Raw genomic sequence first — 23329 nt, 5'->3', positions numbered from 1 at the left:
GAGGATTAATTGCAATGAAATGGAGGGCACTCATCACTCTTAAGGAACAGGGGTTTAAATGACAAAACAATAATACATTATATAAAATTTACAGTATATACACACTGTGCAGTAATAATACAAAATGATTCTGAATAATATCACATTTTACACAAATGCTCTGTTTGTTAGGAATATATTTATACAAAACTACACTGAGAACCATGCAGCTACAGTGGATAGAAAAAGTCTACACACCCCTGTTAAAAATGTCAGGTTTCTGTGATGTAAAATAGTACAAAGATAATAATTTCAGAACATTTCCCACCTCTAATGTGACCTATAAACTGTACAACTCAATTGAAAAACAAACTGAAATCTTTTAGTGGGGGGCGGGGGGAGTAAAATAAAAAACTAAAATAATATGATTGCATAAGTATGCACACCCTCTTATAACTGGGGATGTAGCTGTGTTCAGAATTAAGCAATCACATTCAAAATCATGTTAAATAGGAGTCAGTACACACCTGTCATCACTTAACCTCCCTAGCGGTCTGATTATGTGACTATTTCTGTGCTGAAAGCGGTACATTTTTTTGCATGGAAATATGTCGTTTTTTTATTGTAGGCCTGTAATTTTTAGGAATAACTCACTGAAATCTGTCCAAACAAGAGTCTAGTAAACATCTCAGGTATGATAAAATTTGAAACACAAAATCATACATTATAATATAATAAATAATCATAAAAATAATAATATAATAATAATAAATTTAATTCAATAATGTAATCAAACCAAAAACACTGACATTTTAAATATAGCACCAAGTTCGCACATCACTGAGCAAAGTCGCAAAATCGTTCTCAGTGTCTGATGACGAATTTCCCCACAAATCATTATCACTCAGTTCTGCAACTAGTTCTGATTTACTATCGCTGTTCTCTAGCTGGTCTAAAACCGCTTTTGACCTAAAGGGACGCTTTTTGGATGCCATGGACTTTTCTCAGTTTCCAGGCAGAAAGAACAGTAAAAATGCAGGCAGGGCACAGGACAAAGCACTAGGGACAACATGTATGTGAAATGGTTTGATACAGTAATGTTTTACTATGTGATTTTAGTGTATTAGTGAATGTCACTTTTTAAAATTTTTAAATTTCCCACCGGTTCAAACCCCCTACGTCCCATACGTCCCGACGCTCACAGGGACCGGAACCCGGAAGACAGATGTCGGCATCGGCCAACGGAGATGGCCAGGGACGCTGCAGGAGCGCAGGACAAGGTAAGTGATCAAGGGAATCCCAGAGCATCGCTGCAGGGTAATCCTGAGTGTAGCTCGGGGTTACCATTTTTGGCACTGATAATTAACCCCGAGCTACACTCGGAAATACCGCCAGGGAGGTTAAAGTGCTTCTGATTAACCCCAAATAAAATTCAGCTGTTCTAGTAGGTCTTTCCTGACATTTTCTTAGTCGCATCCTACAGCAAAATTCATGGTCCACAGAAAGCTTCCAAAGCAGAGGGATCTCATTGATAAAAGCTATCAGTCAGGAGAAGGGTACAAAAGAATTTCCAAGGCATTAGATATACCATGGAACACAGTGAAGACAGTCATTATCAAGTGGAGAAAATACGGCACAACAGTGACATTACCAAGAACTGGACGTCCCTCCAAAATTGATGAAAAGACAAGACGAAAACTGGTCTGGGTGGCTGCCAAGAGGCCTACAGCAACATTAAAGGAGCTACAGGAATATCTGGCAAGTACTGGCTGTGTGGTACATGTGACAACAATCTCCCGTATTCTTCATATGTCTGGCTATGGGGTAGAGTGGCATTATGTGTGAGTGAATTATGGTTCTCTGAAGAATACTGCAATGACACAAAGAACAACACTCCCCCTTGAAAGCAGCACTTGACTTGAGTAATGCCCCTTTAAAACACTAGTCACTAGTAGATTTAAAGCAGTGAGATGTTAAACTGGCAGAAGTGATTGTTGAGACAGAGCAGCTCCTCTCTAGACTGCAAGACTATTGGTACAATGGGAAAAAGTCTTTTTAAAAGAATAAAATTGATGATGGTGGTGACACAGCTATGGTTCAGCCTGTGGAATGGCTGTCCTGCTATCAGCTCTGATGATAAGGCTGTGTGTCAAGCAATAGTGGAAGAACTAGGCCACAACTTGTAATGACTATGTGCAATGTCCGCAACTGTGTACACGAAAATAACAAAGATGGATCAAGTATCAGTGTTCCCTTTCCTTGGTAATGCTTGGGACTCTCACACCCAGGGATGGCATCTGGCGAATTCTGGTGGTCTTTCTCTCTCCTCTGATTGAGCGTCCACGCACTCTCCGGTTGCCTGCTGTCAGATTAGCTCTCTAGACAATGTGCCAAGGTCAGCGATTGGCAGATTCTCCTTGCCTCTCTTTTCTTTCTCATTTTCTTTCCTTCCGCAGCCTGGTCCAGTCCTCCGGCAGTTAGCGCACTCCTCTCTCCAGACCTCTCCCTTCTCACTTCCCATCGTGTCTCCCGGACTTTCACATATATATGCCTCCACAAGTTCCACACACCAACTCCTCTGGGAAATGTAGTTAATAGATACACTGCTCCTTAGTAAAGTCCTGCAGTATACAAGTTCCATGGGGCTGCTCTACAGAGTGTGAATGCCACTGTTCTGCAGGGCACTGCCATCTTTTGTTCATTTTAACATCCTGCATCAAACACTTGCAGCAGGATAAATAAATGAAAAAAATGTGGTGCGCTATCTCATCATAAATAGAACCATAAGCTTTAGAAACACAAAGTGACAGTCCAAAAAAAAATTTTCTCCAATAGTAAACTTCCAATCCAGTATATGTTGTGTTATCATCCATTAACCTATAGATTATAATAAGCCAAAAAAAAAATCGCTTTTTAAGGAAAATGTGTCTCCAAATCTCTGATCCGTGACGTGTTCCTTCCACGTATTATGCTTCTTTAAACTCCAGATCCATGCAAAATAAAATAAAAACATACCATAGTGCAACACCGTTTTATATAACCAAAATTTAAACGTGTTACAGTATCCACTCTTATTAAACAAATTATATGTGTTTCTGAATTATAGTGAACACATATGCATTACTCCACCGTGCCAACTATATTATGGTGTTTCACATCACCGGGGTAGGTACAATATGCACTCACCTTCTTCCCTGACCTAACAAATAGGTCATACACGCTTACGAATTAAACCAAATTCTGCTTATCCACTGCCAATCCTTAGTGGCTACTTCATTAATTATGGCCCTTTAAGGGAATATGCTCTTGGATATCCAGTGGAATTAAGGTGTATATGATCAAAAATAAAGGAAATAGATCATAGTGCAACCCCATAAAATATGAACACTTTATTCAAATAAAAAATGCACTCACAAAAGTAATGAATCAAAAGCATATCACAGCCATCAATCAAAATGGTTCCTCACATCACTTGTGCCGGTTCAGGCATGACCGGAAGTGATATCACTAGGCTCCACCCACCATGTTTCATCACAGGTCACGTGACTTCTTCAGGGTTATTTAATTTTGAGTGTGAGTACACCAGAGTAGTGAGTGCAGCAATCTTCTTCCCTGATATTATTACTATAGTTGGAACATAGAAGCGCATAGGTTTTTACCATTTGCACTTGTAGCAGGGTGTTACATTTGCATAACATATTTTTGTGAGTGATTGTAATCAGACAAAATTTCAGAATAGTAGAAGCCATCTATTGCATAAGTACATGAGTACATCTTTAACAAAACAAGGTAACAGGTAACATTTTCTGCATAAATAAATATGTTATATTCAATATACTGGGAATGTTTTACAAATCCAATGTCTATAGCGGACTTTCTCACCCATTTTCAATGCAGAGGAACTCTTGAAATAATGTTCTGGTCTCAGGGAACCCCTGCTAAAAATGACTATATTTATAACTCATGATGTATTAGTGTGATGGACAGTGGGAGGAATGCTCCTTACACTTGTGGTCATTTGAAATTAATATCCCCTTACAGATAGCTAAAAAGATCAGTGGTGTCAGAGGGAAATTATCTGAGAAGCAGAAATTGCTCATTGCTCAAGGAACCCCTATCAACCTCTGGAGGGACCATAGGGTTCCATGGAACCCTGGTTTAGAAACCCTGGTCTAGAGTCTTTAGCAAAACAGTTGGAATTCAAGTACCAATCATGGTTGACAAGAACATATTTCCACAGTCTATGGCATATACTATTGGATTTCTGGTAACAATGCTGGGTTGGCCTAAAGTATCATAGTCTAAAAACAATTTGAAGTCTTTGGTTGTCTATAATGTCTCCTTGGCTTTACTCTTCTTAAAGGACGCGAATCTGAATATTTTTAACTGACCTTGGTCTACAGGTAAAATAATCACATGGCAATACCAAATTGGTATGTAGAGTTCTTGTTTAGCCTTTTTCCAGTTTCTGGCTTGACTTCAAACACTGGGCTATATTCTTTTTAAGAACATGTATGAGATATTCCAAATAGGGTCTCCTCACTCTGTAAGGTTTCTTATAAGAACTCTATTATATTTGTCCAGGAATTTATATGTTCACATCAGGTTTTTTATTTTTCATTCATTTATAAAAGAAGAAAGAATGGATAATATCTTGTACCTCTACTCCATGTCAAATTATTTTTTTTAATTTAAATATTTATTAATTTTTCAGATAAACAAGTTATACAAACACACTCATTAAAACTTTAGCATATTATCAAAACATTTATCATTTCATCCCTTTCCCCCCTGTCCCTCCCCTCCCCCTACCTGTATACCACCTATCCCCCATCCAATCCCTAACCCCTTCTGCTCTGCATTTTCCTGTTCATTTCTGGAGATCGTAATCCCTATAAAAGAAGAACAAAATATGTTTCCATATTATTCTGTGTTAATCCCCCATAACCTCTAAGGCTAGCCTTGACTTTTTGAATTCCTCCCACTTGTTCCATCTTGTATGGTGACTCTTCATCTTATCTTCATTCAAATGATAAAGTTCCTCCAATTTACATATTTGATCCACCCTATCCACCCAATCTTTTATTTTCGGCACCTCCTGTCTCCTCCAATACTTGGGTATCAGTCCCTTTGCTGCATTCAAATAGTACAATAAACCAGATTCTTTGTATTTTTTAACTGAAAGCTTACTATGAAAAAAGCAAATCTCCGGGCCTACTAGAATATCAACCTCTAATTTTCTGAATCAAGCTTACTGTTTCCCACAATACTCTTGTATTTTAGAACACTCCCACCATATGTGATACATTGTGCTTCTACCTCCACATCCACGCCAACATAAAGGTGAATTATCTCCACTCAATCTGTGTGCCACACTCGGTGTGATATACCATCTTGCCAAACACTTATAATTCATTTCTACCTCCTGCAAATTTATATTTCCGTGGATTATTCTATACATTTTCCTCTGTTTTTCCGCATCTATTGTTACTCCTATTTCTCTTTCCCATTTTTCTATATATGGAGGACTTATATCTGCGTTTATTTCAGTGAGAATCTTATATATTTTAAAGGTTCCGTGTTTCCCTTCTCCCCGTGTACCTAATAAGTGCTCAATAGGATTCCAATCCTCTCTTATTCCCAAAGGCTTTGGAAGCTTTCCTATAAAGTGTTTCAGTTGAAAGTAACGCCTCTCATCCATTCTCGTAAAAACTTCTCCTTTTTTTTCCAATTCCTTAAGTGATCCTATTTCCTCCCCCACCATTATATCCCTTAATTGTGCATCTTGCTTCTTAATCCACTTCCCTGTAATACCTTCTTTACCCGGGATTAACTTCCTCAGAGTATTTTTTAGGAATACCTCCGGTTTCTTATTCGGGCAATAAATATTTGCTAATGTACAGTCTATTTTCTGTAATTTTCCCTTCAGAAACAGAAATCTCCCTTCCAGATCTACCAATCTGTCTTCCAGCTTAAACCTTATATTTTTCGCAAAACCTATTGCCACTCCCTTGGCACGTTTAATTGCGGAATCTGCATAAAACCATATTGGATTATATCTGGAATTTAATTTCACATTTGATTCTTGCACCAAATGTGTCTCCTGTAAAAACAGCACTGAAGAAAATCTATGTTGAATTTCTTTAAAAATCCCAAATCTCTTCCCAGGGTTATTTAACCCTTTAACATTATAAGTCACAAAGTGAATATCTTCCATTCTTCTCCTCTCCTCTCCACACCTCTATCTTCCCCATCTCTTCTCTCTTCCTCCTTCCTCCACATCTTCCCCTTAGATCTGTAGGATTTCTCCAGACTGATGTTTCTCCCACTATTTTGCAGAGTCTTAAACTACCTATTCTCTCCCCATACCCTCCTCCCACCCACCCTCCCTTCCCTTCTCCACCCCTCTTCCCTCCCTCCCACTCCTCTCCCTCCCCTCCCCTGCCACCCCCCCCATCTCCCTTAAGGCTTACATTTTGCCTATGAATCATTTGTGGTCCTAAACCCACCTCTGATTCAGTTTTTAAGGTGAAGCTCTGACCATGAACTTTTCCCCAATAAGCATGTCTCATCCTCCGTGTCCTGCCATACTCTAGTAAACTTCAAAGATCATAAGAGAGAGGCAGAAATGGAGGGAGAGAAAGAGAAAAAAAAAAGGAAGGAGAACCCCCCCCCCCTCCCATTTTATTCCTCTTTACTGTTCCTACTCTCTATTTCTCCTTATAGCTACCTGCCTCCCCTCATTTTCCATAGCCCACATTTCTCCTTCTTCTTCCTCCCAACCAGGGATATTTATTTTCTGTATATCAAGTCTCTCACAAAAGTCTCTCAGATCTTCGGGGAATCTCAGTCTTGCTGAACGTCCATTTCTCCATCTGATCAAACACGCTGGAAACCCCCAGCTATATCGAACATTCTGTTTTCTCATCTGTTCCAATAACGGTTTCAGAGTTCTCCTTCTCAGCAAAGATCTGTATATTTATTTCTCCATATTTTATTATTGCTCTTCCTTTTTTCTTCTTCCAAAGCTCTTTTTTATCCCGAAAATTATGGAATTGCACTATTACATTTCTTGGCTTTTCCTTTCTATCTTCTTGTATGTATTTTCCTATTCTATATACTCCCTCCATTTTGAGATGCTCTATTATAGTTCTATCCATTATAGTATTCAGCATTCTCGTTATTATTCCTGTCAAATCTTCTCCTTGGGCGATCCCTGGAAAGCCTTGTATCCTTAGATTGCATCTCCTATCCCTATTCTCCTGGTCTTCCAATTTATATAACAAATTTCTTTGTTCTTTTCACATTTCCATCGTCCATTTTTCTAATTTCTGTATAATTTGGGCATGTTTATCTAGTTTTTCTTCTGTCTCCTCCACCCTTGATAATATTTGCCCCAGGTCTTTATGTAATTTCACCAGTTCCTGTTTTAGGGATCTTTCATGTCTAAACATTTCTGCTATTTCTGCTTTAGCAGGCATCTGTGAGCTCTCCTCTTGTTCTTCTACTTTATCCATATCCACTTCTTCTTCCATATGTTGACTACTGTTAGCTATTCCCAGGGATAGTCTGGAACATTCCCCGCTGTTTTCCCTCTCACCTCTTACACTTATTCCCTGTTGTCTTTCTGGAGTCTGTTTCTCCTGTGAGGGTATGTATTTTTTAATTGACCCTGTTTGGGAAGCCTTAGGCCCTCCTCCCTTTGATACTTTGTTTTTCATGCTGTCAGGGACTATTTCAAATTTCCGCACTTCTGGTTTTGGGGGGAGAGGTCTATTTTTGATTTGATATCAAAATTTGTTGTCTTCCATGGGTATCCCCTCTCAGTTCTTTTCTTCCTTTTTCTTTCCCCCCACTCCCGAACTCATCTACCCGGGTCCTTTTCTTCTAGGTCTTTATCTGTTTTACATTGTCCTCATTCTGATTTTCCTCTAAGACCCCCTGGCTGAACCCCTCCTCAGTTTAAACATATAGTTCAATACATACAGTTCAGTTCCCATGCAATATATTAATCTCAATACTTTTGCCGCTCTCACTCACCCTCTTGTCCCCAATATGGCTTTTCCCCAGTATGAGATCTCCATCTTATATGAAGAAAAGGGCTTCTCTGAAAAACATTTACCGCACTCTGAACAAGTATACAACTTCTCCTCCGTGTAAGATCTCTGATGTCTGTGAAGACTGGGCTTCACTGAAAAGTATTTCCTGCACTCAGGACAGACATATGGCTTTACACGTTTGTAAGATCTCTGATATATGTAAAGTCTAGACTAATCTGAGAAAACATTTCCCGCACTTAGAACAGGGATATAGCATCTTCCTCATGTGAGGTCTCTGATATATATGCAGGCTGGACTTCTGTGAAAAACATTTCCCGCACTTTGAACAAGGGTATGGCTGCTCCCTCTTGTGTTATCACTGATATATATAAAAATAGGACTTACATGAAAAACATTTCCCGCACGCCGGACAGGTATGCAACTTCTCCTCTGTGTAAGATCTCTGATGTGTGTGAAGACTAAGCTTCACTGAAAAGTATTTCCCGCACTCAGGACAGACATATGGCTTTTCACCTGTGTTAGATCTCTGATATATGTAAAGTCTAGTTTTGTCTGAGAAAACATTTCCCGCACTTAGAACAAGGATATAGCATCTTCCTCATTTGAGGTCTCTGATATATATGCAGGCTGGACTTCTGTGAAAAACATTTCCCGCACTCTGAACAAGGATATGGCTGCTCCCTCTTGTATTATCACTGGTATATATAAAAAAATAGGACTTACTTGAAAAACATTTTCCGCACTCAAAACAGAAATACTTCTCCCCCATGTGAGATCTCTGGTTTCTATAGAAAATGAACTTCTCTAAGAGACTTTCCCGCACTTTAGGACATCTCTTCCTTTACTCCAAGTGAGGGGTGAGGCGGCTCCAAGCACTTTCTTCTGGGGAACATTGCACTCGACATTCTCCTCACACAATGAGTGGGGGTTCACCCAGCCCGTTTCCGCGTGTCTCCAGCTGCCACGGTCTTGTGTGCAGAAGGCGTCTCCCTTGCTCAAAGAAACGCCGGCTGGCTCCTCTGCCTCCCAGAGCTCCCTTGCGGCAGATCACCTGATCGCCCCTGTGTTCACTGAGCTCCGGGGAACACACAGCGCCGGGCCGAGAGCACAGGAAGACCCGCCGCGATGGCCACCACTCCCGAAGTTCCTCAGTCCACGCACCCCGCAAGGCAAGCCCCCCCCGACTAGTCTCTCCAGGGCTTCCCGCACATCTCTCCCCTTCTCAGCAGGACACTGGAGGTTCTTGGGAGCCAGGAGCCCTCACATCGAGCTCTCACTCCAAGCCATGGTCAGGCTCCTTCCTGGGTTTGGTGCCCACTCCATGTCAAAATATATGCATGTACTACTGTTGCAAGTGAACTTTTCCAGTCGTTTTTGGATTCTGGTGACGAAGCATGAAACATGGATAGAAGGGTGATTGTCAACCTTTTAACTTGCCCATTTACTTCTTGATAGCATGGAGTTGTATGATAATTTCAGATGTAGTAGTGTTTTCCAATGACAAAAACATTTATATTCAAACTCTCTACCCATATCATAGTGAATTATTTTAGGAAATTTGAATTACAAGACAAAATCATTCATAATCTTGCCGACCTGTTCTTGGTTGCATACACCTAAGCAAATCTTGTAAAGCAGCCTATTACTACAAAGGTATGCTCATATTCACCTTTATATGCTTCAATCTGCAAACAAGTCAGTGGAAACCATTTCAAAAGTATTGGTTGTTACAATAATACTCACTTGAATCTTAAGTGATTGTTAAGGTTCAAATATTTTTTTAATATAATAAAGATGCCATACTAACCAACAAAACCATTGCATAGAGCAGCCCGATCCTCCTCTTCTGTGCTCCTGGCTCCTCCTCACTGCTAAATGCCACATAAGTTGTTGATTCCTATGGGGGCTCAATCCTGAGCTGCACTGTGTGCTTGGCCCCACCTGTGTGCTCCTGCTCCCTCATTACTGGATTTGATTGACACCAGCAGGAGCTGACGCCGATGAGTCCAGTGAGGATGAGGAGAGAGAGAGCAGTGCCCATGCTCTTGGGCACAGTGCCGGATTGAGATCAGGCTCAAGCAAGTATAAGCTGGGGGTGGGGGTGGTGAGGAGCTGCACGTAAAAGGTTTTTCACCTTAATGCAGATAATGCATTAACATAAAAGTAAAAACTGTGGCCTTTACAACCACTTTGTGTAGGCTTGTTTGGGTGTTTAATCTTCAAACAAGTTTACTTTTTATGAATTTGTTGTTCTATGTAATTTAGCATATATGGCCAAAAGAATCTATTTTTGATTAGATTTTCTGCTCCACCCATTCATGCTTTTTTTTTACCCATTTCCTCTCCTACATGTAAAAACATTTTTTTTTGCTAAAAAACGAATTAGAACTCCCAAACATCAAATATTTTTAAAGCAGAGATCCTAGAGAATAAAATGGTGGGTGTTGCATATTTTTATGTCACATATTTGCGCAGCGGGTTTTCAAATGCAAATTTTTGGGAAAAAGCACACTTAAATTTTAATGGACAAAAACACAATAATACAATTTTTTTTGTAAAAGATAAAAGATGATGTTATGCTGAGTAAACAGTTACCAAACATGTCACCCTTCAAAATTGTCCGTGTCCATGGAACAACGTCAAACTACGATACCTATAACTTACGATAGGCACTTTAACCTGCTCCTGCCCTGCCAAAAGCAGAATTATGACTCTCGTCGATCTGGGTAAGTGTCATATGACACCCTTCCCAGATCGAGCCTCGCGTGTGCCCACGGGGGCCACGCAGTGGTGAGATCTGTCACCGGCTGTGTACCTCGGACACAGCTGATGACAGATCTGTGTACTGGCCCATTGCCAGTAGCATGTGACCTGCTGTGACCAAACAATTGTAAACAATGAATGGCTTTCTTTCATGCTATCCATTGTATATAATTGTGTCACTAGCTGTGATTGGTCACAGTGATCACATGTACAGACTGGGCCAATCTGTGTCATGTGACTAACCATTTCCAATCACATCTAATCACAACAATAAAACCTGAATGAAAAAAAAAATACTGATCACTTCCCCAAAGTAGTACAAGGTACTCTGGTCACAATGTATTATGAAAAAAAAATCTTAAAAAAAAGAACTGTAACAAAAATGTAAAACAAATTAATATAAAAATATTTTTTTTTTCTTTTTTCGTATGGTCACCAGTCAGTGTCCCTGGTCACTGCCACAGCAGTTATATGAAGATGCTGTACTGCACTGGTGACAGTATGTAGAAAAAAAAAATGTGTGAATTTATTTTTGTAAATTTCTTCATTTTTCAAAATTCTATGACAAAAAAATTACACCTTCAAAAAGCTTGCCATACCTCTTACTAAATACCATGGACTGTCTACTTTGCAAAAATGGGTCATTTGGGGGATATCTGTACTGTCCTGAAATTTTTGGGCCTCATGAAATTAGATTGGCCGTCAGTACTTCAGGATTGATCAATTTTCAGATATATCCCATAGTTTGTGAACTCTATAACTTTCCTACAGACTAAATAATAAATACTGATTTGGGTTATTTTCACCAAAGACATGTAGTAGAATACATCTTGGCGTAAATGTATAAAGAACAATTATTTATTTGCAAAATTGCAAACAGAAACAAAGAAAAACGTGCTATTTTTCAAAATTTACATTTCATTTTCTTCGTAATTTTAGCAAAAAATAAAACCCCTAGTGGTGAATAAATACTACCAAAAGAAAGCTCTAGTTGTGTGAACAAAGTGAGAAAAACTTAGTTTGGGTACAGAGTTGCATGACTGCGCAATTTTCATTCAAATTGTGAAAATGCTGAAAGCTAAAAAATGGCCTGGGCAGGAAGGGAGTAAAAGTGCCCAGTATTGAAGTGGTTAAATGCCTTCCTCCAGCATCTGTTCATCCCACTGCGTCTTAGAAACAGGATGCCCCTTGATCCATGATCGCACAGGAGAGTTTGGTAAAGGCAGCAGTGGGAGGGACCTCCTTCCTCCACCTGTAAAAGTATTCCAGTGGCTCTTTAGCACTAAAACATGATATCTTAGCTTTTGCTCCAACTGCAGCAATGGCCTGGATATCATTCTTCCCTTCCAAGAACATTTGGGTAAGTGGTTAAATAGTTCCCCTCTATAGCAATGTTGCGTGATAATTGTACAACTTTATATCAAATCTATATTTTTAGGAAAGAATACACTAAATTGAATTTTATTGCACACAAGCACAATTTAATCCCCTATTTCTTTGTGCAAAATAAAAGATGAGCTAATGTAGAGTAAATAGATTCCAAATATGTCAAGTATCGAAACTGCATACATCCGCAATAGGGAAAAATGATGGTAGCCAATATTATCAATGAGTGATGCTTTAAATGCAGCTCATGATGGCCCTAAAATATTTTCTTTCACTCCACCATTCACAGCGATGTAAAACATGTGTAGATTCCTCCTAGTGTAGAATGCTAGGTACATTTCATTTTTGGCTCTTGCAACCAAGAGAGCAGCCTGTTCAGAAAGTTATTTCATGGTCTTCAGCTGTGGAGATTTAGACTGTCACATTTACTTGAGAAGATTTCCTCTAATTGCTGTGTGCTAATCACTTTGGAATTACCCATGCCCTAACTCCTATCCTGTTACAGTTTCTTCTTAGAAAGACATCTCCTAATTCATTAAATTAAAAGACATTCCCCTATTTAATAGTGTTATTGGAGCCGGTGTGAATAGATTGGTGCTTGTGGTGGATGGCAACCTCTCTACCTTCTACTTACCTGTGTGTCCTTATGGTGCTTCAGATACAATTTATCACAGATCGAGGTAAAGGGCCAATCACAGTGGCCCTTTACCATGTAATCAGCTGTGTCCAAACAGGTAAACAAATGTCGGTTATTGGCATTTCCTTTCCACACGCGCTGTCACTGAAAAGAAAGCCGATAACTGGCAACCCTGTGACAGCACACATTTACACTGATTATCAGTGCAGCCCCATCAGTGCCAATCAGTGACCATCAATGTAGCTTATTAGTGTCAATCAGTGCAGCTTATGAGTGCCTATCAGTGCAGCATATCAGTGCTCATCAGTGCTGCCTATCTGTGTCCATATGTGCCACCTATCAGTGCCCATTAGTGCCACCTTATCCGCACAGCCTCATCAGTGCAGCCTCATCAGAGCAGATCAGTGAAGAAGAAAAATTACTTATTTATCCTGCCCACAGCTAATAATGGAATCTTCTTCACTTCCAACCAGTCCATCCCCACAGTTACTCCCTTTTGTACCACTAGCCCCTCCCTCCTAGATTGTAAGCTCCAAGGAGCAGGGCCCTCCTTTCCCTCTTGTATTGAACTGTATTGTTGCTGTATTGTCTCCCGTTATATTGTAAAGTGCTGAGAAAACTGTTGCCGCTATATAAATCCTGTATAATAATAATATTAATTTGCTAAATTTTATAAGAGAAACTAAAAAAACTTTTTTTTTCAAACTTTTTGGTCTTTTTTCATTCGTTAGTAAAAGATTAAAAACACAGTGGTGATTAACCGCTTCCCTACCACCCTATAGCAGAACTACTACTACAGGGTGGCAGGGCTGTGCAAAATCACGTATATATATGTGATTTAGCATTCCAGGGTAGGGGGTGTGTGTGCAGCCCTACCTGGGCCGCCATTGGGGGCTACAGATCACCGAGTATCATTGACAGGGAAGAGACCTGTGTGTAAACAACATAGGTCTCTCTCCTGCCAGCAGCAACATGCTGCTGTGTATTTCTCTGCACAACAGCGAAATACACAGCAGCATGTTTTCCAGGTAAAGCAACACACAGCACACCGTTAACCCTTTGATCACCCCAGATGTTAACCCCTTCCTACCCAGTGTCATTAGTACAGTGTCAGTGTTTTTTATTAGCACTTTTCACTGTATTAGTGTCACTGGGATGTCAGTGGCAGTTAGTTAGTTCCCACCCAGTGTCAGAATGCCCGCCACATTCCCACAGTTCTGCTATGAGTCAATGATTGCCGCCATTACTAGTATAAAAAATAAAAAACAAACAAATTCCAGTATACAGTATATATCGCCATTTGTAGATGCTATAACATTCACATAAACCAATAAATTTACATGTACTTGGATTTTTTATTTAGAAAAGACATAGCAAAATACATTTTGGCTTAAATGTAAGAAGAAATGTAATTTTTACATTTTTTTTACTAGATATGTTTTATAGCAAAAAGTCAAAAAAACTTCATCTCTGCAGAATATACTATTTTTATAGGCTCAACACATCCAATCTTAGTTTGGCCTAGTAAAGCAAAGTCTTGTTTGTTGTATTCTAAACTGGAGTTGTCAGCCTAGAAAACTGTTCTCTTTAAATTTTTACTAATGTTTAACTGATATGTTTGATTTACTAAAACTGGAGAGTGCAAAATCTGGTGTAGCTGTGTATGGTAGCCAATCAGCTTCTAACTTCATCTTGTTCAGTTAAAGTGATTCTAAAAAGGCTTATTTTTTTTAAAGAAAAAATAACAAACATGTCTATACTTACCTACTGTGTGCATTGGTTTTGCACAGAGCAGTCCATATCCTTCTCTTCTCAGTTCTCCCGCGGTTTCTCCTGACCCCTCCCTCCTGTCGGGTGCCCCCACAGCAAGCAGCTTACTATGGGGGCACCCGCTGCTCTGTGTGTCCATTCGCACATGGAGCTGTGGCTCAGCCCTGCCCCTTCTCTATTCTCATGGGCTCACTGACTGTGATTGACAGCAGTGGGAGCCAATGGCTCTTGCTTCTGTTTCGGCCAATGAGAAGACGGAGTCCCAGGATAGCCAAGACTCCAGTGCGTATTGCTGGATTGAGAGGGTGCTTTAGTGCGTATTAGGGGTCTGGGTGAGCTGCAGCACACAGAAGGTTTTTTTGCTTTCATGAAGGTAAAAAACCTTGAGCTTTTAGAACCACTTTAAGCTTTGGCAAAAAAACATTTAATAAATCAACCCCCTTGATCAACTACTGGCCTCATGAATAAAGCACGCAAAGACCAACCAAACAGAAACAATTTAGCTGACAACTTATAGATTTTGATTAGTTGTTATGTGTAAGTGTACTTATCATGTTGCTTTTTGCTATACTAAATATGCCTGTAAACAATTTATACAGAAGATGGTTTCCCTGAATCCTCATTGGGGTTCAAAGAAATATGTGCTATGGGAAATAAGAAGGCAGCCATTGAAAAGCCCAGACAAATTCTTTATGTATTGCTTGGTTGCCTTGGTTACTGCTTTTTGCGCTATTTAATGGATGTACTCTTTTATGTACATTGGACATGCCCCAGATTATGTATGAATCCTAAACCATAAACAACTATGGGCTCGCTCTAAAAAGGCCCTATCGTAGATGCATGGGCTGCTATAGCAATGGTTCTGATTGCACTGTTGTGTTTTTGCAGAGTATTTTTAAACGTAAACACGTGTTTATTCTGACTACACGTAAATACATTATCTATGACTGCCTGTGGTTATTAGGTTCGCTAAAACTGGTATAGGATTGCAGGCCTCAGGCACAAAAATATGAATAATAAATAAAGACTTAAGCCAGCCATAGATGGATCGAAATTCGTCTGCTTCAGCAGAAACCAGAAGAATTTAGATCTATCTATGGGCAGGCTGGTTGTACTGAAGTCAATCGATAGTCTGTTGGTTTCATATAGGTTCTTTCTTTCATATAGGCTTTATCTATAGACGGCAGCAGTGATCATTGTATTCTGAAGGTGGGGAAACCTCTCTGTGTCAGAATACAATAGCGCAGCAGTAGGGATTGCCTGCCAGTACCCCAGTACTCACATTTTACCCCTTGATTACCAGGAACACGATCATACACAATAAACCTCCATTGCTAGTATAGCGTCTGAACGGATCAATATCTTTGATCAGATCAGCACTATACCAACATTCACATTAGTATAACGTCCCCAAAAACGCAGCGTTAGCGGGATCAGCACTGACTGCATTGATGGGGGAATGAAGCGATTTTCTTTTCTTCAGCCATAGGATGATGTATTGTCAGCCTAAGCATACCAAGCTGGAGATAAATTGATTGCGGCCCTTTATTTTTGGTTTTAAAATGATTTATTTGTTAAAGAAACAAAATATATCAAATATTTAACTATAATCAACCAACCTTTACCCTCTTAGCGCTGACGCCTCCCAGTCCTTTAAGAGTTTCAAAAGCTGAGAGGCGGGCGGGGTTTTAGGGTCATGTGACTGCCGTGATTCGCCGTCACGGCGGTCACATGATTGGAAAAGGTCCCGATTGAAAGGGGAGATCAGGACCTTTCCGTGAGTCATGGACATATGTGCTGGGAGTGTGCAGGGTGCGCGCTCTCAGCACATATGTATTTTGTAATTGCACACAAATATGCGACTGCTCGGCATCAAGGCCCAGACGACAAGAGGCCGCATATTGCGTGCACTCGGCGCCAAGGGGTTAAACAACAATTAGAAATAACTCCAGTCCCAGTCACCAGGACTCAAGCTGAAAACAAAACAAATGACTTAATGAACTGCCCCCATAAGCCAGGTGTGTTTAAGAAACAATCCTGGACAAAAACCCTCCTGTACCACATCCATTTCAACAGCTGACTGAAGGTTAATATTCAGTATGTCCAGGCCTATGTCAGAAATATGAACATCCCCAGATGTCTCTTCAGCTACGTTGGAGAGATGCAGAAAAATGAAGGAAATCACATCCACCCTTTTTTCAGCTTGTATCCTTGGGTATCTCCAATATTGCATACTCCATCTCCACTAAGAGAATGGAGGAGAGTCAGACAAGAACCAGGATGAAAGGATTCTGTGCATTTATATGTCATTCACTCTTTGGATGGGCTTTTGATCAATGCTGCAATCTCTTCATACTCTTATATGTATATTATGTTTGATCTCCTTTTCATTTATATGGACGAGCATCAGGCCCTTTTTTAACGCCCAAACGCTGGTGCTATGGGACTCTTGGTCACGTGACCCCACCCTGCTGCCTGACATAGCCGGAGATGTCGCCGCCCAGTTGCGTGGTGGCCGCTCCGCCTCCCGTGTTTTACGGTGGCAGAGTTTGGGCCCGATTGGCCCTTTTGATTTTTTTTTTTCTGTCTTCTCAGGAAGGGCAGACGACCTACCTGATCCATGGTTGATAACAATTTCTTTAGTTGTAGGGGCTCTTAAAGCTTCAATTCTTACTTGTTTGCCATGGTAATCCAGTGTATTTCACATAATGTCCAGGGTTTCAACTCACCAAATAAGCGTAAAACTGCCTTCCTTCAGTATAGACACCTAGGGGCAAAGGTTATCTTACTACAGGAAATTCATTTTGCAGCTGCTAAGAACCCGACATACTTTCATAGATCCTACAAACAGGGGTTCTACACCTTACATTCCACTAAAAGTAGAGGTGTGGCTATTTTTTTACACAACTCATTTCCCTTCGATATTTAACATGTTTATCGCGACCCTGAGAGCATATTTATCATTATTAAAGGCACCCTCTCGGGTTGTGAACTCACGATCGCTAATGTCTACGCACTAAATTCGGCGCAAGCATCCTTTTTTTCTCACTTTTTCGAAATTCTGGATTCCCATCTCCTCATTTATTGGTGGGAGTTGATTTTAATTTGGTAGCCAATCCCCTTTTAGACTGAAATTCGTCCTCGCCATCTTCCCAAGCCTTCCCAAAAGGTTAGACACACTTCAACTGGTAGATTCCTGGAGGGCACATAATGTAGGAACCAAAGATTATTCATTTTACTCCCACCCTCATGACTCTTATGCTAGGCTAGATTACATCTATTGTTCCCCCATTCTACTAGCTAACTCTAGGAAAGCTTGTATTCATTTAAGCCCCTGATCTGATCAATATATTATTGCACTATCTCTCACTTTCATAGGTTTAGCACCTACTCCTTACTCCTGGAGACTTAATGACTCTATGCTTACAGATACTAACTCCCGTCAAGAGATAGTTACCACCATTCAAGAATACGTTTAGTCAAATGCAACTCCCGATATCTCCCTGGCCATTTTGTGGACAGCTAATAAGGCGGTCCTACGAGGCCGCCTCATTTCCATGGCTTCCTCTAAAAATAGAGAGCGGTGGAAACATATTCAGAAACTAACTCGAGAATTGGAAGCACATTATAGAACCCATGTGGGCAACCCATCTCTCCTAAATTAAACGATGTTATCGCAAAAGCGCCTAGAATTGAATACTTTGCTTTCCCAGAAAACGGAAAAAGCTCTGCACTGGTCGAAGGCCTCTTTTTTATTACATAGTAACTCAGTGTCTACTATGTTCGCACGGAAATTAAACCACTGTATACGACCCCCACATCTCTACAAATTATGTACTAAATCTGGCAGCATCTCCTCTCTTCCCCATGAAGTCCTGGGAATTTTCAAAAAATTTTATTCCACCCTATTAGCGTCCCCACAACCAACCTCCGCTTCTCCAAATGGCTCATGGCTTGATTCTATGCCCCTCCCTGTTCTCATACCCTCTCAGATATCCTCTCTTAATATCCCATGCACGTTGGAGTAAATAACCCGTGCAATTAGCGCACTAAAAACTTCCACAGCACCGGGCCCTGATGGGTTTACATTTAGTTATTATAAACATTTTGCCCCTACATTGGCTCCCTTTTTGATCTCCTTATTCAATGATGTTTTGCAGGGAGGTAGGTTTTCTGAGTAGATGCTGTTGGCTAACATGTCTCTATTACCTAAACCACTAAAAGATCATCATTTACCTCAAAACTATAGACCAATCTCGGTAATGAACAATGATTTGAAAATATTCAGCCGCATTTTGGCAGATAGGTTGGCCCCTATTATCTCCTCTTTGGTCTCTCTGGACCATTCGGGTTTTATCCCAGATAGATTTATTACAGACAACATTCATTTCACATTAAATGTTATTTAGGATGCCAACTTACATTCTAAAGAGGTTTTGCTGCTGAGCCTGGACATCAATAAGGCTTTTGATAGTGTCCTCTGGCCCTATTTGTTTTCATTACTTCAGAAGATGGGTTTTAGTGCAGAATTTCTATCTGGGGTACAAGCTTTATACAACTCCCCTAAAACAAGAATAAGACTTCCAGGCTGTGATTCAGACTTTTTACGCTGGGCAGGGGCACCCGTCAAGGTTGTCCTCTTTTGCCCTTATTGTTTGTGCTAGTGTTGGAACCCTTGACAATTGCAATAAGATCACATTCAGACATTTCTGGTTACCCATTATTGGTTTCACATTTCAAAATATGTATGTATGCTGATGATGTTATGCTTTTCCTTACTAACCCGTTAGTATCATTGCCTAATTTATGCACAGTGCTGAATGACTTTGCTTAGTGTCAGGTCTTACTGTAAATTTTACTAAATCAATAGTTATGCCTATCAATGTTCCTGATTCCCTGAGTGCATCTCTCCGCAATTCTTTTCCTATTCGTTGGACCACAGATCAGATTTCATACCTTGGTATTAACCTCACTCCCAGATACTCAAAATTATTTGCTGCTAATTATCCACGTGTGTCACGCCTCTCTACTCTGTTGAAAATCTGGCATGGATACCTTATCTCATTCTTGGGCAGAGTCACGGCAGTCAAAATGAATATCTTGCCTAAATTACTTTATCTATTTTGGGCACTCCCAATCCCTGTCTCGAAAACGTTCCTAGATCGCTTTCAACAGCTGATTAACAATTTTATTTGGCGTAATAAACGTCCTCGGTTTACTTCATCGGTCCTATACCGGTCGCAACGGGCGGGAGGTCTCGGTCTCCCCAATTTCTGGCTTTACTACCTGTCGGCCCGTTTTGCACAATTATCACAATGGGCGACCATTAATTCTCAGATCCCATGGATCAGATTTGAATCTCAGTCTATATGTCCGTTCTATTTACCAGGCATATTGTGGTCCAAAATCCCCCCCTGCTCATTATGGACCAATAATTCCATTGTGGCCCATTCATTGTTGCTTTGGTCTCGATAGAAACTTAAATTAAATCTGGTCTCCTCTATCTCTCCAGGTACGGCATTTTTTGGTGACCCAGATTTTATTGCAGCTTTTTCATCATTTTGTTGGTGGTATGATGGATCCTTCATTAGGCTATCTGATTTTCAAAGAGGAGGATCTTATATCACCTTTGAGATGTTACGCACACACTTTGATAACCCACTTCGTGAATATCATCATTATCGACAGATCAGACATTTTTTTAGTTCACATTTTGGCCTTATACCTTCATCTCCGATTTCGTTTTTCGAGCATATTAGCCGTGACTCTCCTAGGGGCAGGGGTCTTATTTCAGATGTGTATCGTCAACTCTTAGCTAGTTCTTCTCCCACACCCCCTCTCTACAGACAAAAATGGGACACTGACATTGGTATCACCTTTTCGAATGAGGATTGGGATTCCATGATGGATAACATATGTAAGAGCTCCAGATCCTTTTCGGTCCGTGAGACAGCCCTCAAGGTATTAATCAGATGGTATTATACCCCATCCAGACTACATGTCTTGTATCCAAACACGTCAAACCTATGTTTTCGTGGCTACGGCCTTGCAGGTACTCTGGTGCATACATTTTGGACCTGTCCGGGCCTCTCTTTTTGGTGTGGCGTAGGATCTCGGAGGTGGCTTCAGCGATGGCGGGGGTTCCGGTGCATCTGACTGTGCAGTCCTGCCTACTGGGAGCCCATATCTTGGGAGTTCAGACTGAGGTTATGAGGCTAATCCACACCATTTGTATATCCACCCTATGAGCTATTGCCCTACACTGGAAGTCCCTCACAGTACCATTGGCTTCTGTTCTGCATAGGATTGATGCTGTGATGCTCATGGAGAGAATTCATTACACTTTACTGGACAAGATGCACTTATTTGATAGAAAATGGGAAATTTGGAAGACTCATTGGCATTTACTACATAATTAAGAAACACCCATGTTTGGATTGATTGAGTTACTCTGTCAGTAGCTGAATAATTCTGTATACCTTTCTATTTATATTGCTCATGTACTTAAGTTCTTTAATCAATTTATATATACTTATAATGCCGCGCTCCTACTATAAGTACTTAATCACATATTATGTGTCACTCATCTAAATAAATATATAAATAAACTGAATAATGATAATTAATAGTATGTGATAAATGTGACATATAGATCAATATGTTTAAATTAAACCAATATAGTGCTTAATTATACCATTTGTGCTCAACCAATAATATCAATACAATAAATTGTGCAAATATAATACATATAGTGCATGAATGAATTAAAAAGTCTTTTTTATAAATTAGTGCAATGTGCAATGTGCAGGTGAACTCCTTAATCCCTCTTTCCAGGTGCCGTGTGGTCTCAATATGCGCTCACCTTGATATTTGCCCAAATAAATTTAGGCAAATAAACTTTTTGTCCTTCCAGGACTGGTGGGATGATGCTCCTATATATGGTATTCCAAATGGAAGTAAAGGTCTGCTCAGATCCTCTTTTTATCTCCTCTCACTCCATACACATAGCCACTCATGGATGGACCTTTGGAACATATGTGAAAATCTCCTATTTCCCCTCCTGGGGACACCTCCTCCTCTTATCCACCTTTCCTCAGTGTTGGATATATAAATAAAGTGGAGAAAAGAAAAACCATGGTGCCTTATCCTTTTATATGAGAGTAGTTTATTGTTGCCAGAAGCGGTGATATAGCAGTATATGGCACTTATCTGGTACAGATATGCAAAAGCTGGTAATGCTCTCTGCCTCTCTGTCTGCCTCTGGGAATACCAATATACCAATCATATTCCCCCTGATGAAGTCACGTGACCCTGTGACGCAACGCGTAGGGGAGGGGCTCTGACGTCACGACGTTGCATCGGAGAGGCTCGGCGATTCCAGCAGAGGCAGACAGAGAGGCAGAGAGCATTACCAGCTTTTGCATATCTGTACCAGAAAAGTGCCATATACTGCTATATCACCGCTTCTGGCAACAATAAACTACTCTCATATAAAAGGATAAGGCACCATGGTTTTTCTTTTCTCCACTTGATTTATATATCCAACACTGAGGAAAGGTGGATAAGAGGAGGAGGTGTCCCCAGGAGGGGAAATAGGAGATTTTCACATATGTTCCAAAGGTCCATCCATGAGTGGCTATGTGTATGGAGTGAGAGGAGATAAAAAGAGGATCTGAGCAGACCTTTACTTCCATTTGGAATACCATATATAGGAGCATCATCCCACCAGTCCTGGAAGGACAAAAAGTTTATTTGCCTAAATTTATTTGGGCAAATATCAAGGTGAGCGCATATTGAGACCACACGGCACCTGGAAAGAGGGATTAAGGAGTTCACCTGCACATTGCACATTACACTAATTTATAAAAAAGACTTTTTAATTCATTCATGCACTATATGTATTATATTTGCACAATTTATTGTATTGATATTATTGGTTGAGCACAAATGGTATAATTAAGCACTATATTGGTTTAATTTAAACATATTGATCTATATGTCACATTTATCACATACTATTAATTATCATTATTCAGTTTATTTATATATTTATTTAGATGAGTGACACATAATATGTGATTAAGTACTTATAGTAGGAGCGCGGCATTATAAGTATATATAAATTGATTATTAGACACACAACCAAGTGAGTTTGTGAAAGTGTCAGCGCACCCAGTATAATACCTAGGTTGTTTATAATTACGAATAATATACTGAACACCTCAGTCATAGTAGCTCACAAGTATTCACTTTTATTTATACTTAAGTTCTTTATTCTCTTTCTCGCTTCTTTTCTCTTTACCTTACGGGATTGTACTTTCTGACATGCACATTTCAGTTGTGCCTTATTTCTGTTTTTATATATTGTTTGAAGCTGTAGTGCTACTTTACAGTCTATTGAAAAATAAAATAGTTTGTAAACAAAAAAGAAATATGAACACCATCAGCCCGGTAAAGAAAAAGCATGCCCCTTCAAAATCAAAATGCTTTTTTTGCACACAGCAGCCCAATCCTCACGTGCCCAGGCCTATGTCCTGTGCCAGTGCTCTTGGATCCTCCTCCCCGCTGAGTGCCTCCATAGAAAGCCACATGCCATAGTAACACTCATGTGGGCTTGATCCCGAGCCACCCTGTCTACGTCTATTGACAGTGTGGCTCAGCCCCACCCCCGTTCCTTAATCACAGAATTTGATTGACAGCAGCATGAGCCTATGGCTCTCCCTGCTATCAATCT

This window comes from Staurois parvus, unplaced genomic scaffold, assembly GCF_062004578.1.
Source record: "Staurois parvus isolate SC_StPar_1 unplaced genomic scaffold, SC_StPar_1.0 ptg000344l, whole genome shotgun sequence".
Taxonomy (NCBI): Eukaryota; Metazoa; Chordata; class Amphibia; order Anura; family Ranidae; genus Staurois; species Staurois parvus.
This window is presented reverse-complemented; position numbering follows the sequence as displayed.